Genomic DNA, 13,637 nt, shown 5'->3' with positions numbered 1-13,637 from the left:
ATCTTTTTTTTACTTTCACAAATGAAAAAGAGAAATTTCATCCGGTCAAGGAAAATTGCTGTGGAGAACATTGAGTTTTCTTTTATTTTGTCACCTTTCTTAATGTATTTTCAACTCTGTTGGCTAAATGAAAGATTCTAAATTCAGTCTCTCTTATCTATCGTCCCCTCTATCTATCTGCCCATCCATCAGTTCTTGTTCATACTTGTTATAGGCACAGCCTGGGGAACTGAAGGGCACTGGGAAGTTTTAGTCTGTCTTCTGAATATCCATTACAGGTATCACTCACCTTGCAAGATGGATGTAGTTCAGCAAAACTGGAAATAGAAGGCTTCTCTGGAGTGAATTCTGTGACTTACTAACCTGACCTGTTAAAACTTACTATCCTTTTCCCAGAGATATTACAATAAGCTGAATTAAAATTCTGGGTGATGGAGGGGTTAAAATAATCTCTGGAACATGTATTAGGCACTGTTATGTGGTTACAACGCTATACCTATGGAGACATCCCAACTTGTTGCTTGTGCATGATACAAAAAGTCTTTCAAGTCAGAAGGTTGGGCCTATGGCTCTGCCAGGACCACCAACATCTGACCAAGGGTGAGAGACTTATGATATTCAAGTCTTCATTTGGCCATGACATATCCAGTAAGAGCTTAATAACAGCCAGGCCCTTATACTATAATATTAAATTCTATATGCCATAGACCATGCCATCATATTGCATAGACTACAAGAATGGCATGATATGGTATAATAAAATGTTTTAAAATAACATAAAATATAAAATAACATAAAATGCCAGCCACATGTGAAAGAGCTAAGTTCCCTAAGATTTAATTAAATCTCTCCTACTTAAACTCTCAGGGGTTCCCATGTGCCCTCAAATTGAGTCTCCTCTCCTAAGCATAACATTCAACATGCTTCATCATCTCTCTCCTGTCTACTTCTTTGGCCCTAGTTCTGGACGCTGTTCTTCCCATCTCCTGAGACTGCCTATGTTACAAGGAGACCGAATTGTTTGCAGTCTCCCATTGTTGTTTTACACTGGTATGCTTTGCAAATGTTTCTTTTCTTGCCTGCTTGAACCACTTGTACTCATCCTTTGAGACCTGGCTCAGAAAGTCACTGTCAGCAAAGTCTTCCCCTGGATCCTCTCTGTATTTTATGCTGTATCTTTATCATCGCACTTAACACATTGCCATTCAATTATCCATTTACATACTTAGAGAAGTATGCAAATGAATCCCCCTTAAGGATGTAAGCTTCTAGAAGGTAGAGACCCTGTTTCGTTAATCTTTGTGGACCTAGCATATGGCATAAGACCTGATGAGAAGGAGCTGCCCAGTATGTTTATAAATGAATAGATGGGTTAAAAAATGAATTAATCACACTACAGCTGAAGGACTTCTTTGTAATTGACGCTTCTTAATAGTATAGTGACCAATCTAGCAAAGTTGTATCTCTCTTGGATTCCCTCTTATCTCTACCTCAGTCCCGCTGGAGCAGGCACCAGCCAAGCCATCATGGTAAGGTTCTTGTAACAATTGCTTGTCAACCGTACTGTTGGTGCAGTCTGGCAGAGGGAAAGGTGAGCTTAGACACACAAGTCACTGAGAATATTTCATTTTAATCTTGACAGTGTACTTTTAAGCAGATGCCTGAGTTGTTCTTCCTTCACATAACTAGCATCTCTCCAAACAAGCTTAGATAGCAACCTGTTTTCTTTGGCAAACTGATTAATGGGGGCGTTACTCATATGCCTGGTTGTATGACATATCCAATAACATTGTCATTTTGTTTAGGGGTGTTGGGTAAAAATATCCAGGAATTCACCTCCAATGGAGCAACCACCTGTTTGCTGGAAATGTTGAAGTGGGAACGCTGGGGAGGCAGCCCTCTTGAAGAATGCCGCAGGGGGTCTAATTCCATCACCAGCCTCCCCCACAACACACTGCCTCCTCCAAGCTTAGCAGTAGCACCTGTGGAAACAAGAGAAGAGCCGTGGTTGGGTATCTTAGCAGTTGGGTTGGCTGGGAACTGAGCTGCCCTGCAGGTACCTGGAGAAACTGGCAGAGGAGCTCTTCCCAAGCCAGAGGGATGGCAAAGCTGGGGGAGCTGTCAAGTGTTGCATCCATCAGTGGCTAGGACAGAAGTCCATCTTGATTTAGGAGTAGAAACAAGGGACCAAAGTGTGAATGAGAGAAGGCATTGGAAATGGGGAGGAAACACAACTGTAGGACATAACACTGGGTAAGTGTACCCAGTACTCCTACCTTCCCCTGGGGCATCCTACATACAGTGTTGATGGAGGAAGGGGTCAGGAAGATAGGGGTTGCCATCCCACAGGAAGTGAGACCTTGCCCTCTGGAAGCGTGTGCGCAGGCAGGAAGGGAGCAAGCATGCAGCAGCCGCACCTTCAGCAGCCAGAACTAAGCAGATCAACAAAGTCCATGCTGAGTGGGAAAGGAGGTTATCTAAGGGAAACAAAAAGCCTGAAGTTCTCCAGCAGAACAAACTGGAGAAAATCTTACAGGATTAGGGAAAGGATAATCCCCTTCCAGAACCTGCTGTGTGCAAATATAGAAGGGCAAAAACAACACAGCATAAGAACCATGTGGGGTGGGGGGAAGGGAAAGGGAGAAATGCCAAGGAGAGGGTAAGAGTCCAGGTTGACAACAAAGGTCCAAACGCACTACAGCAAAAGATCAACATGTCTTGCCCCACCCAGAACCTCAGTCAGTGCAAGGCCATCTTGAACTGTCCGCAGTGCAACTCGAGAAGCTTATTTGGGGAGGCAGCATCACTTAAGGCACAATGACTCTTTATTCTAGTTTAGGAAACCACCTAGAGGTCAGAGCTTAAATATAAAGTAAATCTATAAAATTTGCAAAGACATGGTAAAAAGTGGAAGGAGGGTGTTCGTGTTCTGAGTCAGGGCACCAGGGGTGTTGGGAGAGGCTGGAGCACCAAACTCTTAAAAGACTTTCATATTCCTGAGAAGCCTGGGTGGCTCAGTCGTTAGGCATCTGCCTTTTAGCTCAGGTCATGATATCAGGGTCTTGGGATCCAGCCCTGTATCAAGCTTCCAGCCCTGGGGAGAGTCTGCTTCTCTCTCCTCTCTGCTCCTGCTCCCTCTCACTATCTGTATCTCTCTCAAATAAATAAATAAAATCTTAAAAAAAAAAAAAGTTTACATTCCTAAAATGAGGAATGAGAAAGATAAAATGAGAATAGCTAACTGTATAACCTCTCTGTTCTGATAATACTACCCTGTCTAATGTAAAGGGAGGGGCGCCTGGGTGGCTCAGTGGGATAAGCCTCTGCCTTCAGCTCAGGTCATGATCTCAGGGTCCTGGAATGGAGCCCCACACCGGGCTCTCTGCTCAGGAGGGAGCCTGCTTCCTTCTCTCTCTGCTTGCCTCTCTGCTTGCTTATGATTCTATCTGTCAAATAAATAAATAAAATCTTTTAAAAAAATCTAATGTAAAGGGAAAAAAATAAAAGGAACAAAGAGCTTCGTATCTGTGTAGAAAATATGTATATATGCCTATGGGAAGTTCCCATAGATCCCTGCGGTTATATGGTTCTGTGCCCCAAAACTTCTAGTAGAAAGTCCCAGAACACGTCAGGCAGTACCAAGTCCAGAACAGAAATGAAAACAGAATAATGGTTTCATTCAGATTAAAACATGAATGAACAAACAAACAAGCAAAACTATGGTTCCTCCACACACATACATCCTCACACATGGGATGTTACTGATGTCTTGCCTCTGGAAGGAGAGGTGATGGTGTCTGAAGCTGCTCAGAAGCCAGGCATGGGGGACGCCTGGGTGGCTCAGTGGGTTAAAGCTTCTGCCTTTGGCTCGGGTCATGATCCCAGCGTCCTGGGATCGAGTCCCGCATCGGCTCCTTGCTCGGCAGAGAGCCTCCTTCTCCCTCTGCCTCTGCCTGCTCCCTCTGCCTCTGCCTGCCATTCTGTCTGCCTGTGCTTGCTCTCTCTCTCTCTCTCTCTCTGATAAATAAATAAAATCTTTAAAAAAAAAAAAAAAAGAAGTCAGGCAAAGGAAGACTTTCCTCTTGGATAGGTAAAGACTGAGAAATAAGCATGGTGTGAATCTACAAGGAGGGTAGAGTTAATACAGACTTGTTTACAATATGAGGATCAAAGGTGTCCTGTGAAACTTGGCTAGATAAACTTAGAATACCTCTTTTAAAATGTGTTAATAAATCAACTAGTTTGTTTGTTTGTTTAAGTCATCTCTACGTCCAATGTGGGGCTCAGACTCATGACCCTGAGATCCAGATTCACATACTCCTCTAACTTAGCCAGCCCAATGCCCCTAGAATACATGTTTTATTTTATTTTTTTAAAGATTTTTACTTATTTTATTTGAGAGAGAGAGAGAGATTGAGAGAACTGAGTGGGAGGAGGGGTAGAGCAAGAAGCAGACTCCGGGGATCATGACCTGAGCCGAAGGCAGACACTTAATCAACTGAGCCACCCAGGTGTCCCTAGATTACGTATTTTATTTTTGTTTTTTTCAAAGATTTTATTTATTTATTTGACACAGAGAGAGAGAGAACACAAACAGAGGAAATGGCAGGCAGAGGGAGAGGAAGAAGCAGGCTCCCATTGAGCACAGAGCCCGATGTGGGACTTGACCCCAGGACCCCAGGACTGTGCCCTGAGCTGAAGGCAGAGGCTTAACCCTCTGAGCCACCCAGGCGCCTAGAATATATATTTTGAAATATATATTTAAAAAAAAAAAAATATATATATATGTGCTATTTCACATAGCACAAAAAAGAATCTTTAAATCATTTGGACACATGTATGAATGACAGGGACAGAAATGGCTACTCAGTAGAACGATGCTATCTAACTTTTAAGGATAACCTTAGCTAGAACAACCATGCCATTCCACCAAAGGGCTGCTGTTGATGACAGAGATACTGTTGGCATGACTGGTTGGATTCCATGTGGCAATACTTTCACTCCTATGAGACAATATTCACACAGACATTTTTGGAAACTGTCAAGGGCTATTACTACGACTGGTATTATATGTCATCACACAAACTATAAGGTACCATATCAATCAGCTAACAGTGTACACTGACCCCCCAAGAAGACTGACATTAACCACCTTTAGATTTAAATGTCTTTGAAAACAATTCTATGCATAAACAAAAAGGTTTAAAGTTATATCCTGGAATTGAAGTCTTCTTATGTAAATGAGAGAAGCCTTTCAAGTCAAAGGGATGGAAAATATGCTTTACAAAACTTAACCTAAATCTATAAATGAATCAAAAGATTACTGAAGATATGTGATACTAAACAAAAATCAGAATATCTATAATATTAAAAGATAATAGAAAGAGTCAAAGATATTTACATTAACAATAGATAGCACCTAAGTAGATGCCCAAAATATTGCTAACACTTATACACTCATAAATACTGTTTGTGCTTTTTTGAAAATATCTTTAGGGTCATCAGTAGGTCTGATAGTATCCCAAAAACAGATTTTAGTTTGTGGGTTTATTTTCCCCTTACAAATGGAGAAGATTAAAGCAAAATTTGGAGCAGTTAAGGCTATTCATAAAAGCAGAGGTGGGGTGGCTCAGTGGTTCAGTTGCTTAAACGTCTTTCCCTTGGCTCAGGTCATGATCTCATGGTCCTGGGATTGTAAGAGTGGGTTAGCATAAGTACAGCCATCTTAGCTTGGGCAGCCATCTCAGTGTCAAGGACTGAACTTTCCCCCCCTCTGCTTTAGTTCCAGGGACCCCAACCCTGCTTTGGTTCCAAGAAAGGACCCCACACTGCAAAACCCCGGCAGCAGCTAATCAGCTTAAACCACCAGGGTGGCTAGGCGGATGTGCCACAGGGACCAGATGTTGAAGAGAGCTTATTTTACTAAACCACCAGGGGGGTGCAAGCCAAAAGTATGTATGGTCTCTGAAGTGATGGAAAGTTACTGTGAGTTGGATGTTTTTAAAAATGCTATATAAACCCTTGGCTTTGAGTGCTCGGGGTCCATGTTGAAACCCGCTGCGCCAGGCAGATACTTGGACCCCCAGCTAGCTGGAAATAAACCTCGCTATGTGACTTGCATTATCAAGAGTGTTCTCTGTCTAATTGACGGGGTGGTCAACTCCGTACCCTAACAGGATCAAGCTCCATGTGGGGCTCTCTGCTCAGCTGGGAGTCTGCTTCTCTCTCTCACTCTGTCTCTCTCCCCGTCCTGGTCCGTGCTCTCCCTTACTCTCAAATAAATAAAATCTTAAAACACACACACACACACACACACACACACACACAAGAAACAAGAGTAATTTCTGCCTGTTCCTCTCCTGACATATCCAAGTATCAAAACCACACTTCCTCCTGGATAACCCAGGAATCACCTTTTGTTCCTTAAAAATGCAAGATCCCCAAGAAGAGCCCTGTTAAATGTCCATTCAGCAAACAACTCTAAGTTTACTAAAGCTTGCACTGGAAATAAGAACCTCAAAAGTAAACTTTGATGGCAGAAAGCTGCTTTAAAAAAAAAAAAAAAAAAGGGTTCTAAGCTTTAAATGCAGGCTGAGTTCTTTTTTAACTTACTCCATAACATATGCCATAGTAAATTCAAACTTGTACAGGTCTGAGTCAATAGAATACAACGTGCCTGTCTTATGTATGTCTGTTGAGTAAGCCGTCAGGAGAACTGTGAAAGAAGGTACCTGGTCAGTTCTTCACTGTTTATGGCTCTCCTATCTCCTCCCACCCCAACCCTCATTAGCCATTTGTTGCTTTTTCGATGCTCAAACTTTACCCAGATCTCTCCCCCTCTTATAACACCTATCCTTCAAAACCATATATTTCTCTTTTCTCCCACTGCTCAACCCCATGTTAAACTATCCTTTAAGAAGCATGGGAGAGAGAAAAGAAGGAAACACATTCATACTAAAGTGTAAATAACTAAGAGTGATGCTTTGCAAGCCACCTCTCATGAAGAGTGGTTCAGATTTAAACAGTTGCTTACGGGCCAAATATTTATCCTATTATTTCCTCAAATAAGGGTACACTTGGTTCTTTCCTATTGGATGAGGTATACACTTGGCTTAGGAATAGCCACAGCATTTAAGTAGAAATGGAGGTTAGGACAACATTAAGAAAAGCTGTTGTTGAGTTGGAGACATTCTCTATGTTGCTGAAGGGGAAGGAGTATGGGAAAGTTTGAACACGGAAGGTTTTGGTTCCCTGAGGTTCATTTTCTCTTCCTTATTTTTATGCTGATTAGGGCTTCTCCCCTACCCCCCTTCCTTTCTTTGAAAGACTTGTTTCAGTCCTTCTCTGGCCTTATTTATTTATTTTGCTCCTGCTGACAAGCTGGAGGCTGAGTTATGTTATGTGCTCACTCTTAAAATGTTCCTTTAGGCTCTTGCCCCTAAGGTCTCTGGCCAATGCAGAGAGTCAAGAGGTACTGTGCTGTATGCAAATACAGGCATATTTGTCTGTGTAGGCAAAAGGAGGGGAGGCATTCTGCAAAACGCCCGAAGAACAGAAAGAAACTTCTGCAATGGAATATCTGATAGCCTCATGAAAAGAAGCTCAACTTTTCAGAAACAAACAGTACAGAGGAATACTTATCTATAAAATAAGTTGGAGAAAAAAAAAATCCGCACACAAAACAGGACTAATACTTGAGCAGTGAGTTCACCTCAAGCATTTCATGAATTTCACATGACCCGCCCACTTTCTCTCTGTACCTCTGCGGATTACCATATCAGCCGTAATAATACTCTGTTGTTCCAGCGCCAGATTTACATATCAACGTAGCCATGGCATTCCGGAATGTAGAATGTCGTACTGTTCCCCTTGTTTGTGGTTTCTGTAACAAGGTTAATTTTTTGTTCCCTTCCCTTCTTCACTTAATCGCATGCCACCCCCTACCTCTCTTCAATCAGGGGTTTGTTTTTCCCTTCAAATAACTATCCTCCCAACCTCTCTCAGCCTGTGTGTCATAATTTGAGCTACCCACAAATTCACTTTAAACCTTTAAACTCCTTATCACTCATTTGGCCACAGATGATCAGCTCTCAGAAAACTCAAGGCAGAGGCAGAGAAGTCATGATAGGTCACTTCTGGGCTGACCGGGGGGTCCATTCCTCCCCAAACGTATGGTGTGTGTTAGGGTGGGTCAGAAGTTACCATGGTAGATTTCATGGTCACGTTTGTTTTCTTTCTTGGGAGGCTTTGTTTTTAATTATTGCTAGTTCGAGATGGGAGATGGGTCTAACCAAAATCTCTGGGCCAGGACTGAGTGAAATGATTTTCATTTCCAAGGAAAGTTTGGAAAGGGCTGGGTAATTTTTAAATTCTTAGACTCGTGTGTCAAACTTAGTGGGAAGCCAGCTGGAGCCTAACAAGTTATTTTAATGAGCTTCCTTTCTCTCTGATGTTCCCCAGGGGATATGTGCCAAGCAGACCCATGTGGCCTGGGGAGTAACATGATCATCTTGGCTCTGTTTAGACACCTGTGCTCTTTCAGCCCTAGTGGTAAGGGGAACAGGAGAGAGACATGAGGGCATGGAAGGCATGCAGACCTAGTGGGAGTAGGTGTGTGCCATGCTGCTTAGGAATTCACTACAAGAAACTCCATGGCAGCAGCAGAGCCTCGATGCTTCGTAGGCCAACAGTGTCTCTATGTGGGGTGTCTGGGAGTATATGAAACGCGTTTCTGTGTGTTGGGGAGGGAGGAGAAAAGAGTGGAGAAAGGAGAAAATTATATGCATTTTTAGAAGGAATTGCATGCCTGGGAGTTTCCTTTTGAGAAGGAGGAAAAGATTGAAGATGATGAATATAAAGCGGGCTCAGCACCCTGAGAAAATATTCTTCTTCTAAACTTCCGCCTACTCCTTAAAAATAAAAAAGTATGTTTGCTGTGTTTGCTTTACCTTTCCAGGGATCAGTATGATGCCTGGCACTCCCTACCCACTCTGAACAATCTAGCACATGGGTATTAAGTTTGGTCTGTATCATTTTCACCAGATGCCTTGTTTGGTGATTGTCCATAGTCTCCTGTATGTGTGAATTTCTTCTTCTTGGATTATAAAGTCCTCAAGGATTTATACTTATAGAAACTATTGCCCTCTCTTGTTCTTCCTCACCTCTTTACCAATTCTGGGTACTTCTCAGTAAATGTTTAACATGTGTTTAACATATGACTACACAATACTTCATAAGATCCTCTGTCCTTAACAAAGTCTTATTTTATGATGTGATTAAGGTTTATTTTTACAAATGAAATCTAAAAAATACTTAAAAGTAGTTCCACACTTCTTAAAGGGAGCATATTTATAATTCTTAAATTTAAATTTCTATTTTAAGGGGTACCTGGGTGGCTCAGTCTGTTTTGGCTCAGGTCAGGATCCTGGCATCCTGGGATCCAGTGGGGAGTCTGCTTCTCCACCTGCCCCTCTCCCTACTCATCTTTTCTCTCTCGTTCTGCACTCTCTCTCTCAAATAAATAAATACATTTTTTAAAAAATTAAAAAATGAATTTCTGTTTTAGTTATATAATATTTCAAATGTACAGAAACACAAAGACAATAATACAACTCCATTTCCAAAGTTGACATATTTGCTTCATCTCTTTAACAATTAAATATAAATTTTTAAAAATGTAAAAAAAATTAAAATTAAAATTAAATATACACCTAACCACTCTTCACCCTGAGCCCCTCCCTCCCTTCCTTAGGAAAACCTCTCTCCTGAAACTGTGTACATTCTTTCCTGCATGTTTTTAGATTTCTCCTGCTTGGTTCAAAAGGTCTTAGTTCTCCTTCCTGGGGGGCTGGTGACTGAGTCTGCAAACTGCTCACACACAGCCTCTGTGGAAGGATGGAGTGGATAAGTGCCATTATAGAGATGTGTTTTTGTCAGCTGGGATACAGGAAGAGAGAGTGGTAGAGGATTAATCCAGGGGAAAAGAAGTTCCACCTCAGAGAAGAGGACTTACTGACCAGGGCACAGCTAGGGAAGCAGAACTGACGCCAGGCTGGACACCAGTAGAAAGAAGCTAGAAGGGGGAGGAAAGCAGCCCCTGTGGGTGTAGAACAAAAAGGGTATTAGGGGAGGCAGAGGAAGAGAGCTCCCATGAGCACACACTTTTGCTCCTCTGATCATCAGAAAGGATGTGGCTAGGTGTCCCTGAGACCTCTGTGAATGCAGTTTTGGGATTACAGGTGTGCCCCTGGGTGGGCCTAACTGCTGAAACCCCAGCATACCAGACCCATTACCAGCCACAAGACCTGGCTACGTGGCTTTTACTTGAAGGAAGTGACCTGCTTTAGTTCCTCTAAAGCATTATACAGATCAGTCGGAGATGATTCAACTTTTCCTGTTACAGGCATACCTCGGAGATACTGTGGGTTCCGTTCTCAGACCACTACAATAAAACAAGTCAAATGAATTTTTTGGTCTCCAAGTGCATGTAAAAGTTATGTTTACACCATATTACAGTCTATTAAGTGTGCAATAGCATTATTTCTTTTTAGAAAAGTATACATCCTTAATGAGAAAATCATTATGCCTAAAAAATGCTAACAATCTTCTGAGCTTTCAACGAGTCATAATCACTAATCACAGACCACTGTACCTAACATAATAATGATGAAAAAGTTTGAAATACGGTGAGAATTGGGGCACACGCGTGGCTCAGTTGGTTAAGGGACTGACTCTTGATTTCAGCTCAAGTCATGATCTCAGGGTCATGAGACTCATCACAGACACCATGCTCAGTGGAGGGGGTCTGCTTCTCTCCCTCTCCTTCTCTCTCTGCCCCTCCTCCCTGCTCCCTTTCTCTCTCTCAAATAAATAAATCATATATATATATATGATATATATATATATATATCATAAACATATATGTATATATATCTTGTGAGAATTACTAAAATGTGACACAGAGACACAAAGTGAGAAAATGCTGTTGGGAAATGGAATCAATAGACTTGCTCAAGGCAGGTTGCCACAAACCTTCCATTTGTAAAAAGCACAATAAAGTGAAGTACAGCAAAACAAGGTTTTCCCCTATTACCCTTCCTCAATTTGGAGTTAAAAGATAAAATAGAAGGCACCCAGTTAAATTTAATTTTCAGATAAACAACATATACTTTTTTTATAGTAAAAGTGTGTCTTAAATATTGTATAGGACACACTTTTACTAACAAGTTATTTGTTTATCCTAAAACCAATTGTGAGTGTTCTGTGTATTTACTGCTAAATCTGGCAACTCTACCTCCAGTGAATTCCAGAAGGGTTTTAGTAGTCTTTGAAGAGGACTGGGTCAAAGAGTCCTCCAAAATAACATTAAGGAACATTAATGAACCTTTATCAAATATTCAGTGGTTTAATTTAGGCTAAAACAACAAAAAACCAACAGTATGCAAAGAACATCTTATTTTTAATGATTTTATTGATATAAGCACATACTATAAAATTCACTCTTTTTTCATTTTTAAAATATTTTTAAAAATTTATTTATGAGAGAGAGAGAAATTTACTTATGAGAGAGAGAAAGAGAGATCATGAGCAGGTGGGGAAGAGTAGAGAGAGTAGACTCCCTCTAGAGGTAGGGAGTCCGAGGTGGGACTTGATCCCAGGACTCTGGGATCATGACCCACTCTGAAGGCAGATGCTTAACCAACCAAGCCACCCAGGTGCCCCGAGATTCACTATTTCTTTTAAAATCTTTAGTTAATGTATTAACTGTATTTGGCTGCAAATATATCTTTAACTCATAAATTCAGATCAAGAGTCCCATGTTCGAGAAGATATTTGCAAATGACAGTACAGACTCCAGGATCTATAAAGAACTCCTCAAACTCAACACACACGAAACAGACAATCATATCAAAAAATGGGCAGAAGATAGGAACAGACACTTCTCCAATGAAGACATACAAATGGCTATCAGACACATGAAAAAATGTTCATCATCAATAGCCCTCAGGGAGATTCAAATTAAAACCACATTGAGATATCACCTTACACCAGTTAGAATGGCCAAAATTAGCAAGCCAGGAAACAACACGTTTTGGAGAAAGGGGAACCCTCGGGGCGCCTGGGTGGCTCAGTGGGTTAAGCCGCTGCCTTCAGCTCAGGTCATGATCCCAGGGTCCTGGGATCGAGTCCCGCATCGGGCTCTCTGCTCAGCGGGGAGCCTGCTTCCCTCTCTCTCTCTCTCTGCCTGCCTCTCTGTCTACTTGTGAGTTCTCTCTGTCAAATAAATAAATAAAATCTTAAAAAAAAAAAAAAAAAAGAAAGGGGAACCCTCTTCCACTGTTGGTGGGAATGCAAGTTGGTGCAGCCTCTTTGGAGAACAGTGTGGAGATTCCTCAAGAAATTAAAAATAGAACTTCCCTATGACCCTGCCATTGCACTCCTGGGTATTTACCCCAAAGATACAGATGTAGAGAAAAGAAGGGCCATCTGTACCCCAATGTTTATAGCAGCAATGGCCACGGTCGCCAAACGGTGGAAAGAACCAAGATGCCCTTCAAAGGACGATTGGATAAGGAAGATGTGGTCCGTATACACTATGGAGTATTATGCCTCCATCAGAAAGGACGAATACCCAACTTTTGTAGGCAACATGGACGGGACTGGAAGAGATGATGCTGAGTGAAATCAGTCAAGCAGAGAGAGTCAATTATCATATGGTTTCACTTATTTGTGGAGCATAACAAATAGCATGGAGGACATGGGGAGTTAGAGAGGAGAAGGGAGTTGGGGGAAATTGGAAGGGGAGGTGAACCATGAGAGACTCTGGACTCTGAAAAACAATCTGAGGGTTTTGAAGGGGTGGGGGGGTGGGAGGTTGGGGGTACCTGGTGGTGGGTATTATAGAGGACACGGATTGCATGGAGCACTGGGTGTGGTGCAAAAATAATGAATACTGTTATGCTGAAAATAAATAAAAAGTAAATTAAAAAAAAAAGAGTCCCATGTTCTACGCACTTAGGCAGCCAGGCACCCTTAATTTTTTTTTTTTTTTTTTTTTTTTACATTTTCAGCACTTCAAAAAAAGAAAACCAGGGCCCATTAACAATCCCTCCCCATTCCTGTCTCACTTCCCCGCTGTTCCCAACCATAGCCCCTGTCAACCACTAGTTAACTTTTTTCTTTCAATTACCTGTTCTGGACCTTCCATTATAAATGGAATCTACAAAATGAGGCTCTTAATTTTGTGTGTTGTCAAGGCTCTGCCACTCTGTAGCATCTATCAGTACTTCATTCCTTTTTATGGCCCAGTAACATTCCTCTGCACATACATACCACATTTATCCTATCCATTCATCCACTGACGGACATTTGGGTTGTTTCCACTTTTTGACTATTATGAATAATGCTTCTAGGATAGAACATCCTTGTACAGGTTTTCACATGGAAGTGTGTTTTCATTTCTTTGGAATTGTTGGCGATATGGTAACTTTACGTCTAATATTGGGAGAACTGCCCAACTGATTGTCAAAACAGCTGCAGCATTGTACATTCTTAGTTTTCTTTTCTTTCTCCCCCCCCCCCTCCCCCTTTGGTCTGTGTGTGCAATGAAGAATCTTCAGGGCTTCCTCGGTGTCCCG

The sequence above is a fragment of the Mustela nivalis genome (genome assembly GCF_964662115.1).
Source record: "Mustela nivalis genome assembly, contig: HAP1_SCAFFOLD_919, whole genome shotgun sequence".
Taxonomy (NCBI): Eukaryota; Metazoa; Chordata; class Mammalia; order Carnivora; family Mustelidae; genus Mustela; species Mustela nivalis.
This window is presented reverse-complemented; position numbering follows the sequence as displayed.